Raw genomic sequence first — 22,104 nt, forward strand, 5'->3', positions numbered from 1 at the left:
AAAAAAACAATGTCACCTTCATTTACTTGTTTTATGACATGTCTTCTGGAGTGGGAGAAAAAAGAGTGGAGGCAGAACTAGCAGCGGGAACACACAGCCTGGAGCACCCGGTCTCTAACCAGGGTCTGTGTGACTCTGTGGGCGTGCTGCTCACGAGAGGCCATCGGTCTCGTGCGTCTCAGCGGGAATAATGGGAGAAACAGTGAACTGAGTGAATAAGGTAATGAAAAACCTCTTGTTTTGTAAAGAACAAAACAGATAGAGAGACTGACCAAAGGTTGGACAGCCATTTTAGCCTAAAAATGTTAGGCTAAAACCCCGCTGGTCTACATGTTGCAGCACCTACATTGTCTTTATGATTCAGTTCACATACAAAGTAAAAAAGGGGCACAAAGAACTGTACCTAATATTAACAATGCAGAAGGTACACCTATATAGTTAAAATAGAATTATGAACAAAAGTCCATCTTTTAATGCCAATAATAACTCTGTTAAATGCTGTTTCTCAGGATTACTGTTTGTAAAGCTTCTAGTCAAACACAGGGATTTATTCATTCTCATATTAATATTTTAAAACTTCTATCACCATTATAAAACAAATCTTTTTCTTCTAACATATACATTGATCTCACAGTTCATAGCTTCTACATTATATGTGTTTCATTTCTTAATATTTGAAAAGTGCCAACAAGAAAGCAAAACCCACATAAACAAATCATTTTTTTTAAAGATTTTATTTTTTTATTTTTAGAGAGAGGGGAAAGGAGGGAGAAAGAGATACATCAATGTGTGGTTGCCTCTCTCACACCCCCTACTGGGGACCTGGCCCAAACCCAGGCATGTGCCCTGCCTGGAAATTGAACTAGCAACCCTTTGATTTACAGAAAGGCACTCAGTCCACTGAGCCACACTAGCCAGAGCTCATTTTTGATTACTATAAACAATTCCTTCACAACCTTTCAGGGTTTTTTCTTCTTTTCATTTTGTTGTATTTACATAGTACAGTTGGTTTTGCTTCTCTCGACTTAAAAATGAAACTTTCTCACTGCCTAGTCACTTGGCCTTCACTTGCCACTTTTTACTCTGAGCTTTGACGTCTCCTCTGTAACTGCAGAGTTGACAGTAAACAGCTTCCTCACTAGATTCTACAACAGGAGCGCCTGGCACACACACACACCTCTGAAAGACGACTACTATCTCTCCCTTAAGTAACATTTCCTATTGATTATTTGTTAATGCTCCCCACAGAACTCACAGAATTGAAACTCAGTGCCTTAGAGACATTTTTATGGTGGATTTTTGTTATTAAGAACATTCTTCACTCGACTTTTCTATGATACTACAAAGTATCATTTTCTTCCTCCCTTTCCAGAAATTGCTTCTGGGCTCTTTGATACTTCCTTCTGATTCCCAAACTATGATTATGCTCCAGAGCTACCCCTGTGGTATTCTCCATATTTCTCACTATTCAATCTCTTTCTTACAGATCTCACCTATTCTTACAGCTTCAACCCCCATTTCTTGAAAGATAACTATAAACACCTAGCTCTAACACTGAACCACGTTTTAATGCTGTATCTTTTAATATCTATTGGATAATAATAATATCAACTTGCATTTGCACGCTATGTTCTAATGTACACGGCACTTTCATATACATTGTCATAGTCTTATACAGCTTACAAGAAAGAACCTTTAGTCCAACTTAATATTGTTATTCAAATATTTTGCATGTGTACCTCTTACTATGACGATATCATTGCTAATGATAATTAATTTTGAGCAGCTGCACGTGGTGACTGTGTATGTGTACATAATGTCATTGAATCCTCACGTCAGCCCTGAGCTAGGCATTAGTCCAGTCTGCCCAATATTTCTGGCTCTCCATTTTCCAAGTACATGGCAGGAATGCATTTCCCAGCCAGCCCACTGTGGTTGAATGAGACCGCGTCACCAGTTCTGGGCTCTAAGTTGTGAACAGAAATGATAATATGTGTCACTTCTAAGCCAGAGTACTTAAGCTGCTAGTGTGAGATTCTCCAGGACCTCTCTGCCCACTCCAACAGTGTTCAGCAATGTTCCATAATTAGACGGAGGCTGCCATCAGCTGTGATCCTAGCATAAGGACACACGGAGCAGAGTTTCCATCCAACAGACAATAAACATGGATTATAAGCAAGTGTTTTAGGCCTGTGGGATTTGGGGATTTGTGTTCCAGCAGAAACTAAGGTTCATAGAATAGCGTGCTTCAGGTCATATAGCCCGTAGATGATGGAGCTGGAATTTGAACTAAAGTCTATTCTATCTCTTCTACTACATTAAAAATTCCTCAAGGGTGGGAATTCTTGTGTCCCCGATTGCTGTCCTTGTTTGGGAAAACAACAGGGTCTGAAATGATGAGAACGCCAATGCCAAAGACAATGAGACCACTTGGGAAAGCCCAGAGTCTCTCATTAGTCATCCCTTCTATTCCTAAATATTCCAAAGAGATTCTTACCTTGGACCAAAGATGTAGTTCTGCTGTCATAGTAAGACACTAAAGGTTAGGAGAGAACTACTTCACCTTCGATCACCTGAAGCTCACAAGCTGACTGAAGCCCTTCAAGAACTAAGGTTCCACTCAGTTTGTAAAACTGGCTGAGTCACACCTGGTCACGATAAAACGACTGAACATGAAGATCTCATTTCCTGAAGCTACTGAAAGCTCCCTGGAAACTAACCACGTTCACTGCATCTTCTCTTACTGATCCAGTCGGTCACTGCCCAGATGCAGACCTTAGATATAAAGTGCCTGCTTTTAATCAATGTTACAAAAAACTACTCATTTGTTATGACGGTAGAAAAAATGTGTCTCATTTCCAGTGGCCCAGAGTTCAAGACTCTGGACCAAAAGAGAAGGAACTATAGTAACAGTTCACTTTTTTGATCTTTAAGTAAACAATGTTTTAGAAACAACATATAGACAAAGGCTTGGCTGTGGTTTCAGAACAGAATGTAAACATTAGTAAGTTCATAATTTAAAATAAAAAAATGTACATAGCTAATACAATGTAAAGAAGGCCAGAAAAAAAGGCAGAGGAAATGGTAAGAGTATCAGGATGCTCATCTTATAGAGAGGTAGGAGATACTAACTAGATTAGAAAATTCTAATTAACCTTTAGAATCTAATCTTCCTTCTTTGTTTTAGTAATAGGGCCCTCTAAAATTTTAGCTGAACATCCAGCTACATTTCTCAGCGTCCCTTGCTGTGTTGTGAATGTACTACAATAAGTCTGGCCAGTGGAATATAAGTTGATACAATGTGTGATCTTTCAGGTCACCTCCTTTCAAGACAGAGTCACTTGCTTTAAAGACTTCTTCCCCCTGGGAAATGGCAACCCTGTGGCGGCACACTCGGGCCTGGGGTGAAAGTTACTTGATGAGGAAGGCAGACTTAACAGATCATGAGGCAAAGCTATTTGCCAATCCAGCCTTGGGCTTTTCCCTATCTTGGGCTGTTAGGGTAGAGACAAACAAAATACTTATGTAAGCTGCTCTACTTGGAATCTCCTGACACAACAGCATGGCATGTAGCCTAGCAAAAGCTGATGAGCAAAGGCATGATCTAATGTTAAAAAAATGAATGATATAGCAATTTAAAAATCAACAGAGCGGTACACAATGGTAAACAGAACAGAGAACAGAAATCCTTATTCTTCATGACTAGATAGTATCTGAAATTGATGAATTAAGACGTAGTGCTATAACTCTATGGACTAAAATTGGGGAACTACCAGAAGAATGATTTTAAAACATGACTTCGAAGGAGTGACACTGAGATGGGAGGAGTGAAGCTGGATGCTGCTGCTTCTCATCTTAGGTTCCCCTGTACCAAGAACCGTGTGCAGGTTTTTGATTAAAACAAAGTTTATACACGCAAAAAAAGACGCAGTGCCACAATGGACCACGTCATCTAGGAAATGCTAATGCAGGCTGACTAAATCTCTTGCCTTGAACTATCACTATAGCATCTAGATCGTTAAAAGTTACTTTTAATGAGTTGAATGTAAGCCCTAAAAATATGTATACTTAAATCACGTTTCAAATATTTTAAATTAGAACTTTGCCACCCTTCCAGGAATAGACATTTTAGCACTGAAACTACAAATAAATAATTGCCCTTGTGTCGGAATTTTAGCACCCCTCCCCTCCAAGCATATTTTCTGACACAGAAAGTAGGATAATTATGCAATAAAATTCTCATGATGGTAGCGTTGGGGCTTGTATCTGACACAGCAGACAAAGGAGACATTTTATGACAATGGACTCCCTCTAGCCAACTGCAGGGCAACTCTTAATGGCCTCTATCAACTATCCTTTGATGTCACATTGAACTTGGGAGGAAGGAAAAGCCCTGAACAAGGTCATAAAGTGAAAGAAATAAAATGTTTTGCAAAATATTCTTTCTACTTTGTCCTACAGTGGTTTTCTTTATTAATGTTAGGTGATTACATCATGTTTTAAAGAGAACTTGGGTATTCCACATGTACCTCAAACTATTTATCATATCCAAGCTGTTTGTTTCTTCCTGCACCAATTTCTTACTTGTTCTGTATCCCTGGCCCTGTTAAAAAGTATTCCCATCCACCCAACCACTAAGCCTCAAACCTGGGAGATCCCTTTAATCATCTTCTATTTTAACCATTCATAGCCAATCAACACTAAGTGCTGTCCATTTCATTTCCAAGATATTGCTAATACATCCTTTTCATCATCTCTCATCTAGAATATGGTAATGGTCTCTTACTTGTCTTCCTGCCTCTAACTTGACCCCACACACACCTATCCTCCACACTGCAGAAGTGCTGGGTGCTTAGCTCTGACCAAGTCATAACCCTGCTTCACCTGCTTCCACAGCACACAAGGAACCACAAGGGGAATTCAGCCAATCTATGCTGGCATCACGACCTGTCGGGTTTGCTTCTCTTCCTACTTGTATAACATCAGTCCCCAACAGTCCCTGGTACATTATGTGCTTCATGAACTCTCTTGTTCTTTCCTTTATCTCTAGTACCTCACACAGGGCCTAGCCCTTAGTAAGCACTCAGTAAGCGCCTGTTGAATAAATAAGTAAATACTCTGTTCTGATAGTAGCCAATTATTTATCATTTTCCACACACCTTTTTTACCCTCACTATACCACCCATATACTCCGTATTATATAACCTCTTAATTCTTAACCCTCAAGACCCAATTTAAATATCTCCTGTGGGAAACTTTTCTTCCCAGCTAGTCCCCTCACGCTTCACCCCATACCTTCCATTAGAAATGAGTCAGTCCTTCCTCTATACTACTTCCTCCTTCAGTACCTCTACTACTATATCTACTACTGTATGTTAGAATTTTAGGTTCATATATTCCTCTCTTATAAACTCCTTGACAGTAGTCAGTGACATTCACCTGTATAATAACGAATCAACATGTTTTCATAGAACTGAACTCACATGTCGCTCCCTGCTTCCCCCATCCCTGTGCATGATGTCCATTCCCACAGGACGAGAGCTAGGCATGTGGCATACAGGAAAGAGTCAGAACTGGATTTAAATTCGGACTCCACTGCTTAACCAGCTGATAACTTTGAGCTAATTAGCTACTTTCTCTGATGATCAGTTTCCTTGCCTGCACAATATAGATCCTAACACTTTATTAAGTTTTGGAAGGATTAAGTGGGACAATGTTTTTGAAAGTAACCAGAGACTGTTCAGCAAATTTTCTTCTCCTCCTCAGAAGCAAAAGCAAGAGGAGCTCTGAGATATCACATAGAAACAGACACAGAGAAGGAGAGAGGGAGTGTGTGTGTGCACGGGTGTGTGTTGGAGGGTTTAGTGCAGTTCATATCTGAACAGGGTAAGAATCGGGCGACTGTCTGACACAGCAATTTCCAGCTGGTGTTCCACAGCACCCTGGTGTGCCACAAGAACTTTTAAAATATGAAACACCTGACTATTGAGTCGGGGGCACTGACCTCTTTTCCCTTAGGTTGTCAAATTAAAAAATGACAACAGCCAACACAATAGCCATCTGATGTGACTGAATCAAAATTATACCTATTTTTTGATGGATAGGTAAAAAATATATCTTTTAGTGTGCCACAGAATTTTAGTAATTAGTTTATGTGTGCCATGAGGTGAAAAAGGTTGGAAATCACTGGTCTAACGGATAACTCAGATTAATTTAAGATTAATTTTTCAGTACTATTTCAGTAATCAGGTATAAGTGACTGTCAATGAAATCATTATGTCTGACCAAAAAAAGGAACATTTCAAGTTTTGCAATGAACTGTTTCAGTCACAGAGAGTGATCTAATCTCAGTATGCACGAGGCAAATGTACTAAAAAAACCCAGAAATTTGACAAAGTAAACTTTTGGTCAACTCTAGTTTTAACATCTCAAAAGAAGTTATAAAATGTTGTTGCAATTCGACTAAAACTGCCCATATCGCTCACTCATTCAAAGATAAAACTGGTCTAGAACTTATAACTGCCTTTGTATCATGACCTTCAGAATTACCTACAACATTAGAGGTGCTGAATTCCCAGTAGTGCCCTCGTGACTGACACTAAGTTGTCATCTGAAAGTCAGTAAACTCCACCGCTCCTTGGTTCTTCTTCCACATAGAATGCTAGCAGCTTTTTACATTCCATAATTAACTAGCATTTACATTCAGGTTATTCTAAAAGCATTTCCTAGCCTCCTAATTATGCTTTCTTGGATTCCTCTTATCATTTAAATGTTGTTTTGCAAGGGAGGGTTAACACTTACGGAAGGCTGCAACTCCCTCAGATAAGCTCAGGAAACGTGCAGCTATAGGCCTTCCCTGCACACCCTCACACAAAGCCAACCCTCAAGGTCAGGCTCCAGCCAAAGGACAGTTGATCAAAATGTCCCTAAGAATGGTGAAGTTAAAGAGGTTTAAAGTGATGGTGGCAATCACAGAATGCAGATGTTATTATATAATTATATGAAAACGATTTTAAAATCCTTAAAAGAACATAACATATAAAAATAATATTCAATAATAATCACGTGGCTCTGCAGGCCCCTTTAGTTAACAAAGGCGGGGGGAGGGGGGGGAATAAAAGAATCCAAAATCCGCTCCTGCAAAGAAGAGTCTAGTGTTATTGCACTTTGGTTTTTTATTTATTTTCTTTAGCTTTATTTTTTAAATTTAATAATTAGAAAAGTTCAGGATCAATGATCATTTTAAACACTTTTTCAAGATCACAGATCTAAAACATGACGTCAACCTTTCAAATCCCTGTAAAAGAAAAAAGCCAGTAAAACAGAAACCATATGGCCAAAGATTGAAAACCAAGGCGTAAAGATCATAAAAAGAGGATAAAGCAAACAACAGGATGAAAATATCATGGAATATATCCATGATAACAGAAAATATGACCTGAATGCACCTACTAAAAATTACTCTCACAACGAGTCACGAAACAAGGAAATAGTGCAGAGGGGGTCACAGACGGAAGCAGAGAGGAACAGACTGCACACATGCGCACGTGTGCACACACAAAGTTGGCGACACGAAGTAAATACCCTTTACAAGAAAACCCAGTGAGAGCTCTCCCTCAATGAGAGTCCCAGCAGTTCCTTTTGAAATGGTGACTAGACTGTAAAAATACAGAAAAGTCCACACCAGCACTAGAAACTAAAATAGAAGAGAGGATGTATTGAAAAAAGGCCCACTCCCAACTCATCCCATGGGCAAACACTGTTCCTGCGAGTTAGAGAGAGAGATCCAGCCAATTCCCACTAGGATTCTAGTTAGAAGCAGCCAAGGCCAGACAGCATGTACGTCACAAGTATGGGGAGCTTAGTAACTGGCACAGGGTGTAAGGGGACCAAGCAGGTAATGCTGGAAGCCACCCTCCAGGGGGTGCATGGTAATATTCACGCCTAGAGTACCAGAGGTTTGGGAAGCACTGCCACACATGACTTTTCAAAAAACAGGCAAATCTGGAAAATACTAGGGGCACTCCCCTACGAATTCTACATGTCACTCAGATCACAGCAACAACCCTTAGGTAACACCTGGTGATACAGCCAGGACCTCCAGCTCTGATGCTGCCCCTCCTCTCTAGCCTGAGGCCACTGGAGACTGAAAGTTAAACTACAGTACACCTGAACTTCTCTCTTCTCCCCTTTATCACCCTGAGAGATTAAGAAAAACACACTGCATAAGCCTCCCAAACCTGGCAAATCCACGCTGCATTCATCTCCTCCTCCATTTAACAAAGACATGCTGGGGACAGAGTGAGAAACAAGACGCCATGGTCCCTGCCACCAAGAAGCTTACAGGTTAGTGAGAAAGATGTTATTAGCAAGTGCAACAGAGATCACAGGGAGACAAAGACGGAGGGAAGCTCTTACATAGCAGAGGAGCGGTCTAGTTTGGGCAGCGTAAGAACGTGTGCCTGGAGGTAGTATTTAACACTCAAACTAAGAATGAACTAATAATCTGTGTTGCCCCGATTAAGAGTCAGGAAAAAAGAACTCCAAAGAATAAGATGAGCAGTGGCCCCGAGACTGGAGTGAGTACACCCCCCTGCAGGTTACAAAAGAAGAGCAGTGTGGCTGGAGGTGTCAGGAGTAGAGTGGGAGGCTGACAAGGTAGGCAGAAGCAAATCTTGGAAGCATACATACAGTGGGGCAGAAGTAGGTTTACAGCTGTTCACATGGAAAATAATACAATAATGAATAAATAATAACACAGGAATACATTGTTTTGCACACACACAACTGTAAGCCTACTTTTGCCCCACCCTACATATGAATTTCGAACTTCATCCTAAAAAAGAAAGGGAAATAACCTACGCAGAATAACACGATCAGACATGCTAATTTAAGAGATTCCCATAACTGAAAGGTGGGAAATGGATGGGGTGGCATAAGACCAGAGGTAGTGAGACTAATTAGGGAGCTACTGCAGAAATCTGGGCAAAAGATTGACAGAGGGCGCGATATAGGAAAAGAATTTAGGAGGCCTCCAGTTGTGGCTCAAGTGACTGCTCAAATGTAATACCATTTACTAAGCGGAACAAGGCGGGAAGCTTAAGCTTGGGCCAAAAAAAAAAAAAAAGTTCAGTTTTTGACACATTGAACAGTACCTAAGATACAGAGACCCAAATGGGAATGATATAGGAGCAAGTGGATACATAGGGCTGTGCCTTAGGAAACAAAACTGGGTTTATCGGTAGATTTAGGGGGAGTTAATTTAAACAGACAGAACAGAAACCACAGAGTAAATAAGATTGCCTAATAAACTGTGTAAAATGAGAAAATAAAATATCAGAGCCCTGAGGAACGTCAGCATTTAGAGGTGACCGGGAGAAGAAAGAACTAGCAAATACGGACTAGCAAGAAGGGATAGTGGCCAGAGAAAGGATTGGTCCAGGGAAGTCTTGTCCCAGAATGGCAATGATGATGATGATGACCAGAATGAAGATGATGTTGCTAGCTAACATTTCCCATGAGTAAACTTCCTGGAAAACACTAAGCTAAGTAATACACATGTATTACCTCATTTAATGATTAAAACAACCTATGTAGGTAGGAACAATACTATCTACAAGTGAAAACATTGGGGCACTGATAATTTAATTCATTTTTCTAAGATCACAAATCTAACAAAACAGTGTTAGAAACCAAGAGAAAAGACTATTCCTAGGAGTGAGTGGTCAATGTATCAAATTCCCTGAAGTCAGAAAGATAGGAGCCAAACTGAGTCGTTCAGGTTGAATGTTACGGACACCACTCGTGGCTCCAATCAGAGCGGTGTCAGTGGAGTAGTGTGGATGGTTCTCCTTGCCTTTCAACCCTGTGTCCAACCCATCAGCAAGCCATCGGTTTTGCCACCAGCACCCTGATCCAAACTATTATCGACTCTTACTGGAATCACTAAACTAGCCTGAAATGGTTTACCTGCTTCCATATTTGACCCCCTGCAATCCATTCTCTCCACACAGTAGCCGGCGCGCTTATGTTTAAATGCAAATTAAATCTTGACACTGCCTGCGGAAATCCCCTAATGGCTTCCATAACTCAGAACAGTATCTATACTCCTAAGACTGGTGTAAGAGCCCTATATGTTCTGGACCTCCTCCTTGCTCCTCCTATAAAAAGGTTTTCTCACTCTCTACAACAGGCTATCCGGGCTCCACACTGAGAATGAACGTCCCCAGTCTCTCTGGTTCATACACACACCCAGGGTTAGATAAGTAAGTGCATGACGTGTTAACACAAGCTCAATACGTATTTTTGGATGGACGAAAGATAGAGACAGCAAGGATATAAAAAAATTGTAAAATAACTTGGTCACAGAGGCCAGCAAGTCAAATGGGCTTTTTTATTTGTTTCTTAAGATGAGAGAAATTTGAGTATGTTTCAATAAGGGATATTAGGAGATTTTCCAAGAGCTTGAGAAAACTTGAAGACATCATAAAATCACAGAATGTAAGAGGAAAAAAATTAATCAATTAAGAAATTAATCAATTTAGGAAAAAAATTAAAGCTATACAAGGAATTTATGGTACGAAGGGGTTTTATCTCTCTATACCAAAGATTCTTGTTCTATAATCTGAGGGGTCGGGGAAAAATCAGTAGTTTCCAACCACTATCAAGAAGTTCTCTTTACTTTTTTCCCTCATGATCCCCTTCGGTTATTTCACACTGAAAGGGAGTTCTGATTAATAGTTACATATGTTTGCTTAATAAAATAATTATACTAAATAAATGCACATTAGTTGGGAAATCCAAGGCTCAAAAAGATAAAGTTTTTCAAAATAGGTGTAATTTTCTTAACATGAAGAAACTGGTCCAAGTTAACACAGGAAATTAATGGAGGCAATTCCAAACCATGGATCAAAAGTAAAAAACTGAAAAGTTTTTGGAAGATAATGAAGAAGGCATAGTTTTCTCTTCCAATTAAAGATAAAAAGCAACAGTATGTCCCAGAGAATTGGGTGGGGGGACCTGCATAAGGGAGTCAGGGTCTAACCATGAAGCAAATTAGGCTGTGGCATGACACGGAACAACTGATGCACAGGAGAACCAACCTGAACTTCACACTGGGGTCATTCTTTTTTAATGTGACCGAAGCATTTAATACCTTCAAAAGTTAAATGGGAAAAGTGTAATCAGAGGAAAAGATTGCATAGGGGTTAGAAGAGTGTAATGATTAAGAGCATAGGGTCTGGAGCCAGACCACCTAGATTCCAATAATAGTCACACAAATTCCCAAATGACTCTGTACCTCGTGCCTGAACCTAGTATATGAGTCATCATGATACGATTGCACCTTCTTGATAAAGTTGCTGTGAGCACTAAATAGTAAGTGCTTAGACAAGCTACTGGCTCACAGTCAGATCTGTATGTGAGTATTTGCTGTTGCTATTACCACTATCATCATCATCATCATCATCATTATTATTTGATATATGAATGATGAAGCTCAAAAGCAATGAGAGAAAACACAAAGGTATGACTCCATAGGAAAATACAAGAACCCTAGTGGATAAATGTGCAAGAAAGAGAAATAAATTAAAAGTAGAAAAACACACAGATAATGTTAAATGTAATTTTTTAAAACTGAGTTACATACACCAGCCTGGATAACATGAACACAATGCCATGGGGGAAAAGCAAGCCATGGAAACTACGCAGCAGATGACACCATTTATATAGAGTTCTAAAACATGCAAAACTAAACACAAAATATGGAGAGATACATCAAGGATAAAACTGTAAGGAAAGCAAGAGATTATCAGTTATCATTTGGGTGAAGTGATGATCACAAAACGCGAGACTACGTTCACTGCCGGCGAAGGTCACCCACGCAGCTCCAGTACTCCACGTCTGCTGAGCGGCATGCCCAGCTTTTTAAAATGTATTATCTATGCTGCACGGAGATAGTCTCTGTTTGTGTCAAATATGTCATAACAAAGGGGCAAAAACTTACTGATACATTTTAAAGGCAAAAGAAAATACTGTAAAAAGAGAGAGAAAATACTCTTTTTTTATTGTCAAATTAGTAAAGGTTTTTTTCTTTAAAACTCAATGGAGAAAATCTTCTTTAATGATAAAACCGAATTAACTAGTTTTGAAGGTTAAATATATTTCTAGGTTGGTCAAAGGCAAATTCCACTGGGAGTGCACCCTGACAAAAGAGGACTTTCCCCATCTGAAGACTGTATCATCAACCCTAAATAAATGATTCTTAGCTGCACAGTTAGAACAACTGATAATGTCTAGCGCTTAATGTCATTAATTCAGATGGGATATTTAATATGATGCTTCTAATAACACTGTAATCTACCCTCCTAAAAAGTACTAAATCTTTAAGCAGGTTATGTAACTTTGCCTTTGGATCAAATTTCTGGGCACACTGGCCTACAAAGTTCAAACATAAGATCTTCATCACAGAAGAACATTTAATATAATCTTGTATATTAATGATGAGAAGACATAGTCTTGTATAATTTATTAATGATGTATCCATTAGAAATTCTGAAAGCTACCTGAAGACTTTCAGACAACACGCGGATTACAGAATCTTAAAGTAAAAGCAATTACCAGGTATTACCCAGTCCAATTCCTTCATTTTTGCAGATATGAAAGCTGAGGCAAAAGGAGCTGAAATGCTTTAGGCAAGAATGAGACCAGGAAAACCCAGTCTTCCAGCGTTCTTTCTGTCACACTACACTGACACCCTTGCAACATGAACACACATACAAGGATGCCAATACTCTCACGAGTACGTGATTTTTCAAATGGCTCTGCACATAGGTAAACATCTTATGCCTTCAACTTATCCTCTCCCCAGCCCCCTAAGTGGTCTGACTAGAAGGCATATTCACGCAACCAAGAAATCAGGAACAAAAACTACAGTGCATGTACTTTTTCTTTTTTGATCTCAATTGCTATGAGAACAGAACTCCGAGACCAGTTGTGCACCCCCCAACCCACTGTCCTATCTTACTAATCTCTTAGACTGTGTATAGAAATACATGGTCAACCCTTCCTTCCTTACACACCACTAATCTCAAACAAAATAAGTATCCATCTGTAGTAGTTACTACAGATCTCTCCAAACCCCAACCATGCCCAGACTGCCTGACCACCAAACACAACACACAAACAAGAGAAATGAAAAAACAACTATAAAATTCAGGGCTCTCTGGCTTTTATAAGGTCTTTCCTGACATTTTCAAAACACTGTAACATGTAGCACAGGCTTATTTTCAATTTTGCACTAAGTTTAACATATTTCCTAAAGGATTGGTTGGGTTTTTTTGTTTGTTTGTTTGTTTTGAGTTTTTCTGTTTGTTTGGGGGGGGGGAGATTTTTGCCTTTAAATAAAATATGGTTTATTGAGCTAACTCAAGAATCCATAAAGATTCATTGTGTAATTTACAGTAATAAAAGGCAGTTTTGCCATGGCCCAAATGAGGATTCTTGTAGATATGTGTTTATATGCAAATTGTCTACTACATTTCATCTTAAAACAGCATGATAGCCCTAAGATGATGCTCATATACCTGAAAATATAATTTTTTTAAATATTCATATACCAATCCCTGAGACGGTCTGATAGCCCAGTCTGAGCATAAAGTGCACTGCCTGGCATAAAACAAGCAGCTTTTTTAAGAGGATGTTGAGACAGAGTTTTCCTGTCACTCTAAAATTTTAGTTATGGCTCAAAATTTTAAACAAAAGTAAGACCACAATAAGCAGCTGGAAATTGGGAGCAGAACCTCCCGGAGGATCCACAAAGCAAGAGATCACGTACTGTTTGTAAACTCTGTAGGTCACAATTTTCACACGTGTACTTTCCAAACATACGAGAATGCTTTTTATATTTTAAAAACACATTTCAAATGTGATAGTGGCTTTTTGCTATTATGCATTTTCTCAGTTCACAGCTGAAGTAGTATGTGAATCATTTTTTTAAGCTGAGTAAGAAATTACTCCTAATCCTGTATATTAAACATAAATTGTGTTACTTTAGACAAATTTATCAACAATGTATTGTTTTTTTTTTTTTTTTTTTTTTTTTTTTTTTTTTTTTATGTAAATCAGGGCCCAGTCAAGCAACTGGTGCCATTATCGGTATTTTCTTTTTTTTTTTTTTTTTTAAATATATTTATTGATTATGCTATTACAGTTGTCCCATTTCCCCCCCCACTCCACTCCATCCTTCCCACCCCCCTCCCTCCCACATTCCCCCCCCATAGTTCATGTCCATGGGTCATACTTATAAGTTCTTTGGCTTCTACATTTCCTACACTATTTTTACCCTCCCCCTGTCTATTTTCCACCTATCATCTATGCTACTTATTCTCTGTACCTTTACCCCCCTCTCCCCCTCCCACTCCCTTATTGACAACCCTCATGTTCTAGTTGTTTGCCTAGTTTGCTCTCGTTTTTGTTTTATGTGTGGTCGTTAATAACTGTGAGTTTGGTGTCATTTTTACTGTTCCTATTTTTGATCTTTTTCTTAGGTAACTCCCTTTAACATTTCATATAATAAGGGCTTGGTGATGATGAGCCTTTTCAACTTGACCTTATCTGAGAAGCACTTTATCCTCCCTTCCATTCTAAATGATAGCTTTGCAGGATATAGTAATCTTGGACGTAGGTCCTTGCGTTTAATCTTGGGTAATGTAATTATGATGTGTCTTGTTGTGTTCCTCCTTGGGTCCAGCTTCTTTGGGACTCTCTGAGCTTCCTGGACTTCCCGGAAGTCTATTTCCTTTGCCAGATCGGGGAAGTTCTCCATTATTTGTTCAAATAAGTTTTCAATTTTTTGTTCTTCCTCTTCTCCTTCTGGCACCCCTATAATTCGGATGTTGGAACATTTCAAGGTGTCCTGGAGGTTCCTAAGCCTCTCCTCATTTTTCCAAGTTCTTGTTTCTTCATTCTTTTCTGGTTGAATGTTTGTTTCTTCCTTCTGGTCCATACCATTGATTTGAGTCCCAGTTTCCTTCTCATCACTATTGGTTCCCTGTACATTTTCCTTTGTTTCTGTTAGCATAGGCTTCATTTTTTCATCTGTTTTTCGAATAGATTCAACCAAGTCTGTGAGCATATTGATAACCAGTGCTTTGAACTGTGCATCCGATAGGTTGGCTATCTCTTCGTCGCTTAGTTGTATTTTTTCTGGAGCTTTGAAGTGTTCTGTCATTTGGGCCATTTTTTTTGTTTGTCTGTCTTGGCGCGTCTGTTACTTTAAGGGGCGGAGCCTTAGGTGTTCACCGGGGCGGGGTAACGCTGGTCGCTGCGCTGTGATGCTGTACGTGGGGGCGGGGCCGAGAGGGAGCAATGGCGCCCGCTTCACTCTCCTCCGGATTTCAGTCTTTCACTCCGCTACCCACAATCAAACTGGGCCCCTCTGGTGCTGGTTCCCAAGTAAGTGGGCCTGTGCACACTCTAGGCCCCTGTGGGTCTCTCCAACAACCTCTCCTGTGAGGCTGGGAGTCTCTCCTGCCGCCCCAACCCCCAGGGGCGCTTTCAATCAGAGGTTTGAGGCTTTATTTCCCCGAGCTAGAGCCCTGGGTTGCGCAGCGGTCTGCTTCTCTGCCCGCCGTTCGTCCGGTTTTATCTGTGGGCGAATGTGGTGCCGCAAGGTGCTACCGGCCGCTCTGCCTGCCCCACTCTCCGCCACTCTGAGTCCGGCCCTCTGGGTTTATCTGTGCAAATGTGGGACCGCAGGGTCTGCTAGTGCTCGGACTGCCTGCGCCATTTGTCCCACACTCCGCCAGTCTCAGTCCCGCCACAGCCACGCGAGTCCTCTCCACCCCAGTGCCGTCTCCGCCCCTCCTACCAGTGTGGATGAATGATTATTTTCTGTTTCCTTGGTGTTGGTCCCCCTTGCTGTTCGATTCTCTGTCAGTTCTGGTTGTGCGAGGAGGCGCAGTGTGTCTACCTACGCCGCCATCTTGGTTCTCCTCAACAATGTATTGTTTTTAGAAACACAGAATCGGGATTTACCACTTGGTCAGGAAGCCAGGCCCTGAAAACACGTTTCCTACACCAGCATTCTTTCGCTACTTCAGCTCCATGTGTTAAAAACCTCCACCGTCTGTGGACATGAAGCCCTCTCAATGCTGTAAATTCACTCCATTTGCCTTCAGAAAGTCAGGTATCAAGAAACTGTCCCACTGTTTTCAAACCAGCACACAGCTGGGTAACCCAATTACAAAAATGCCAGGTAGCAGCGCTATTCCAGGCTATCCCTGCCAAGTGTCAGGGGGCTGGGTACAGGTGGCCAGGGTGGTCAACTCAAGTGTATAGGAAGATTGCAGGTAATACGTGAAGAGATAAGAGGGAAAGAACCTGGCCATGGCAATAAAAATGCCCATAGAGAGCACCCTACCCGCCCCCACCCCCCTACGCCCACAAAAAAAATGCCAAGGAGTATGCCACCTGTTGGGAGCAACATCTGCTTCACATTCCTGAGGAAAGCGAAGGGAGGAATGGGGAGGAGACTGAGCAGAAGGTGTATGCTCAAGGCCAACTGGACACCTACTAGGAATCCTAGAGTACTGAGGGGAGCAAGGCTTGGTGATGATGAAGATATTTAAGAAGTTAGTCCTTTATCTTAGGAAAGATAAGAAGCCATGAAGAAGGTTAAGCACAGAAGTAGTAGCAACAATTTTACACTTTAAAAAGGCCATTTTGGCTACAGTATCCTTTGTTCAATGTTTCACATGTACTGGAATGAGTAAAATTATGTCCCCTCAATAAGAAAAGTTCACAGACAGAATGCTATACAATGATTGAGCATTTCTGAAAGCCAGATTAAACTGTTTCTTCTTTCTGACCAGGGATCAAACTGGCAACCTAGGTAAGTGCCTGACTGGGAATCAAACCCCTAACCTGTGGTGTACAAGACAACACTTCCACCAACTGGGCCATACAGGCCAGGGCTCCTTTAACTTTTCCTTGTCGGTTCTCTTGTAGATTTTCCCTTGATGCTTTTAAGATTCTCTCTTTGTCTTTAACCTTTTAATTATGATGTGTCTTGGAGTGGGCCTCTTTGGGTTCATCTTGTTTGGGACCCTCTGTGCTTCATGGACTTGTATGTCTATTTCCTTCACCGGGTTAGGGAAGTTTTCTGTCATTATTTTTCAAACAGGTTTTCAATGTCTTGCTCTCTCTCTTCTTCTGCCACCCCCATGATGTGAATGTTGGTACACTTGAAGTTGTCCCAGAGGCTCCTTACACTATCTTCTTTTTTTTTTTCATTTTGCTGTTCTGATTGGGTGTTTTTCGCTTCCTTATATTCCAAATTGCTGATCTGATTCTCAGTTTCATCTGTTCTACTGCTGATTCCCTATAAATTATTCTTCATTTCAGTTAGTGTGTCCTCCATTTCTGACTGGTTCTTTTTTATGGTTCCCATGTCCCTTTTTATGTTATTAAAGTTCTCACTGAGTTCATTGAGCATCCTTATAACTACTGTTTTGAACTCAGTCTAATAGATTGCTGGCCTCCATTTTGTTTAGTTCTTTTTCTGGAGTTTTGTTCTGTTCTTTCATTTGGGACATGTTCTTTGTATCCTAATTCTGGCAGCCTCCCTGTGTTTGTCTCTATGCATCGGGTAGAGCTGGTACATCGCCTGGGCTTGATAGAACTGACTAATATAGTAGGTATTCTGTTGGGTCCAGGGCGCACTCTCCCTGTTCACCCAAGCTGGTGCTCCAGGAATGTGTACACTCTCCCATGTGGAGAGTGCCAGAAAGAGAAGTCCCCATAACCTCTGGCTGTAAAAACCAGTGGGGATTGTTCCTGAGAGACACAGAGGGCTTCCACAGTCCCAGGTGTTCCTCTTAAAGGACCCATGCACGAATTTGAACTCATTTCCTTTGAGCTCCAGCACTGTGACAGCAGCCTGAAAGGCACCAGGGGCATACAGGAGGAACTGAAGTGTCTGGCATCAGGGTAAGGGTTGGGGGTACCCAACCCTCTCCCATGTGGAATGTGTACACTCTCCTGTTGTAGTTGAGCCTTGACTGATGTTGACACATCAATGGGAGGAATTTTCCCCCAGGCTAATCAGCTGTAAGGACTGGCTTCAATCACCATGGAGGATCAGCTGTGCAGAGGCACACCCCATAGAGCAGGACTTACTTTGGCGGGCTCTGGTGCCTGCTGAGTCAGCCTCTTGAGTGAGAAGGTGTTTGGGTGGTGCTTCAATGTAGTCTCAGCTGTCCACCAGGTGCAATGGCTCTGGGGCCTCCCAGGAGGTGGAGACCAAGGTCAGCCACCAACTGTGTTGTGCCTGAGGCCACCTGGCATGAGCTACAAAGTGGTATGTGGATAGCTGCTACTTGTGCCAGGCTTGGAGGTGCCCAGGAGAGGCCAAGCTGTGAAACTAAGCCAGCTTCGCAGTGAGAGGTATGGGCAGACAGAGGCTAAAAGCTGCTTGTTTGAGAGATTTTAGGACAGTCTGAAGCATGAGCCTACACAGGCCATTCATTTGGTAAAGCCATTGGAAAAAGCTTGGGTGGACCTTCAAGTTGGGTGGGGTGGGGTCTCAGGAAATCACTAGGTCAGGTCAAACAGTGATAGCCAGGTTGATGGAGATGCAGCATGGCTCTGTGGGGGTAGGGTTCAGCAAAGGAACAATGGCCTCTGCCAGCTGTCTGGAAGAAAGCTGTACCCCAACCCTTACCCTGATGCCAGACACTTCAGTTCCTCCCTGTATGCCCCTGGTGCCTTTCAGGCTGCTGCCGCAGTGCTGGAGCTCAAAGGAAATGAGTTCAAATCTGTGCATAGGTCCTTTAAGAGGAACACCTGGGACTCTGGAAGCCCTCTGTCTCTCTCAGGAACAATCCCCACTGGTTTTTACAGCCACAGGTTATGGGAACTTCTCTTTCTGGCACTGGAATCCTGGGCTGTGGGACCTGGTGTGGGATTGGTACCCCTGGCTCCTCAGGGGGGGACCCCCACAGCCAAGATATCTCCCCAATTTTTATCCACCACACGTGGATGCAGGACCAGCCTATTCTCACCTCTGCCCCTCCTACCAGTCTCACTGTGGCTTCTTTTTTAATTCCCTAGTTTCAGGACTTCCATTCTGCCAGATTTCAGGTGATTTTGAATGACGACTGTTCTGTAGTTTAGTGGCAGTTCTGATGTGGTTGTGGGAGGAGGCGAGTACCATGTTTACCTATGCCACCATCTTGACGAGATCTAATGAACTTCACTTTTAAGAGCTTTTGAGCTTAACACTTAAAATCAGTGACTTCCTGAAAATATGCAGATGATTATCTGCAGGACGAATTAATTGTTATCAAACAGGATTTTCAAAACCCACTTGGATCTCAAGCTCCATTCCCCACAGGCTCGCTCTTCAGCATTGGTGTAGCAGGATGAATGAACTGATCTAACACCCCAGCATCCCACTGAGGATGCCACACTCTTTTACACACACATTGCAATCAAGAGAAAAACTATATTTTAAGGACTAATAACTCCATAATAAAAGAGGTAGTAATATAAAATCAAACTGTAAATGTCTGCACTACATTCTATAAAGAACGCTAGAATTAGAAGAGACTTTAGGAAAAATCTGGATCAGCCATTCGACCCGTGTCTATCAGATTCTCCCTCTCAGTTTAGGATCAAGGCTAAATGATTAAGCCTCTCTGTAAATATTCAGGAGCCTCTCAGAAGCCACATTCAGCCATGAAAAAAAGAAAAAGAAATAAAATGGTCAGCAAATGGAGAACAATGAAGCAAAGAAAGGCAAAGACTAGAGACTGGAGAAGTTGCAGGTTTTCCAGTGCCTGATCCCTAATAAGGTCTGTCTGCATTTGGCTCCCCTCAAATTCCTTTCTTTTTCCTAAAGCTAGTTCAAGTTCATTTCTGTTACTTGCAGTAGAAGCTTAAATGAGGGAATAACCAAAATCCTCTACAAAGTCAATTGGTTAATTCATTAGTGGTCTACCTCTCGTATACAGTCATACCTCGGTATTCGTCAGCTTCAGAACTCATCCGACCCTATACATCTCACATTTTAACAGGGAAAAACGTTTCAGCACTTGGTGCTTGATCGGGACTCGTCACACTTGCTAGAACTGGTATGAGTCATAACGCCATTCCTCAAGAGAAAATGTTTCATCATTTGGTATTCATCGGCTTGGGTACTCATTACGAGTTCTGGAACGAATTAATGAGTACCAGAGTACCACTGTTCTTTCCTTTTTCTTTATTTGTATATCTTTAAGAGCCATAAATATAACTTTGGTATGCTATAGAGACAAATATGTGAACGGAGATCCAAGACTTTGCTGAGCACTTTAAAAGGAAAACCCATCACGCTGAGGAAGGAGAAGACATAGGAATATTCAAGGAAAAACCAAGACATATCTGGTTGGCAATCAGAGATGCTGACTAACAACTGGCAAATTAAATAAACAGTTATCTGATTACCCTCCTAATGAAAGCCAATTTAATTCTGAATAAACCAGATGGGTAGATCCAATTCAGTGAAAACCCATATAGGGCGTTTTGTCTGGAATGCCCACAAATGAGTAGCCACAGTCCTCCCAACCACAAAAAGGTTTGGATTCTCTTCAGTGGCATCCCTAAACCAGACCAAAATTCCAAAACTGAATACCAAACCATTTTAGGGCATGGACTCAACTATCCCAAAGAGCAGTTCGGCATTTACCCTATGACCTAACTAGCACTTTCTGGTATCAGGGAAGGAGAAGAAATTTACAGAAGCCTAATATTATGGAACTCCACCCAGGTGAGTACACGTGCCAGGCATCAAGATGTTCCTGAGGCAGATCCAGGCTCCCCAATGATGGATCCACACCCATCAGATCTAACTACTGGCAGACTAGTCTAACATGTATAACAAGTCAAAGTTGACAATCAGAAGTCTGAATCTATGTGGTGGGTGGCTCAGCAGGATTCTGTTTATAAAAACAAAAACAATACCGCAGGATCCTGGGAACTATGTCCAACTTCATCATTTTACAGAAAGGAAAGTTAAACATCAGAACCAAATTTTTCAACCAAATCCCTAACTATAATGAGTAACACAGGTGAGATAAAATCAAAAGGGCTGCGGTAGAAACAAAGTTTCTATTCAAATTATGATAGAAATAAAAAGCATCTGGTTCTTTCAACTTTATTTCCTAAAGTTGCTCTTTAATGGCTGACACTTTATTTTTAATTCAAAAAAGGGTAAATGTATTAGGAAAAATCTGTAAAAACTACTGTTGGGATTTTTTTTCATATTGTATTACTTGATTTTAACCAAACAGTAAAGATTTCTAACCTAATGGGTTAACGTTTTAGTTAAGATATTAGAACAAGCACTTTTAAAAGCCAAAAAAAGAAAAAAGACAGAGAAAAGGCCCTTGCCCTGTGGTTCAGTTAGCTGGAGCTTCGTCCCATACACCAAAAGGTTGGGGGGTTCCATACTCGGTTGGGGTATATACCTAAGTTGAGCTTTTGATCCCCAGTCCTGGCCTGTATGGGAGACAACTGATCAATGTTTCTCTCATCAATGTTTCTCTCTCTCCCCACCCCTTCCTCTTTCTCTCTAAAATCAATAAACATATCCTCAGGTGAGGGCTAAAAATATTTTTAAGCCAAAAAAATGGGTGTTGATTCACAATCTAAATCATGCTGTATGCTTGCAACCCCAGCAGACAGGGAGTTTAGGCACTGTGACAAAATTCTAAATGGCCGAGACATACTCATTTTGATATAAAAATATTCCAGACATCACAAAAAACCCTAAGAAAAGTCATCAGGAATTAGACTTATATGTCAGCTGGGACCAAAATTAAAAGGATAAATGTTTAAATCTAAATATAAACTTGGTATTCAAAATTGCTGACAAGGGGCACAGTATAGTGGGTTTTGGTCTTCAAGGGTTGCTTTGCTACACCATTAGGCAAGTCAGCACATCACTAAAGGAAAAAAACCCATAAAACTATTCCCTGTACAACCCACTGTTCATGGTACAGCACAGTATTTCTTAGAAGACCATTGACAAAATGTGAAGTTAGAAATTGTTGTGTTTCCTGAGAA

General features: G+C 41.1%; 1 protein-coding gene across 2 annotated transcripts in view; it reads right to left on the reverse strand.

Annotated features, from left to right (window-relative positions):
* Positions 1 to 22,104, reverse strand: part of MSRB3 (methionine sulfoxide reductase B3) — a 165,175-nt gene that overhangs the window by 141,383 nt on the left and 1,688 nt on the right. The gene's annotated exons all lie outside the window — the stretch shown is intronic.

The sequence above is a fragment of the Desmodus rotundus genome, chromosome 3 (genome assembly GCF_022682495.2).
Source record: "Desmodus rotundus isolate HL8 chromosome 3, HLdesRot8A.1, whole genome shotgun sequence".
Lineage (NCBI taxonomy): Eukaryota > Metazoa > Chordata > Mammalia > Chiroptera > Phyllostomidae > Desmodus > Desmodus rotundus.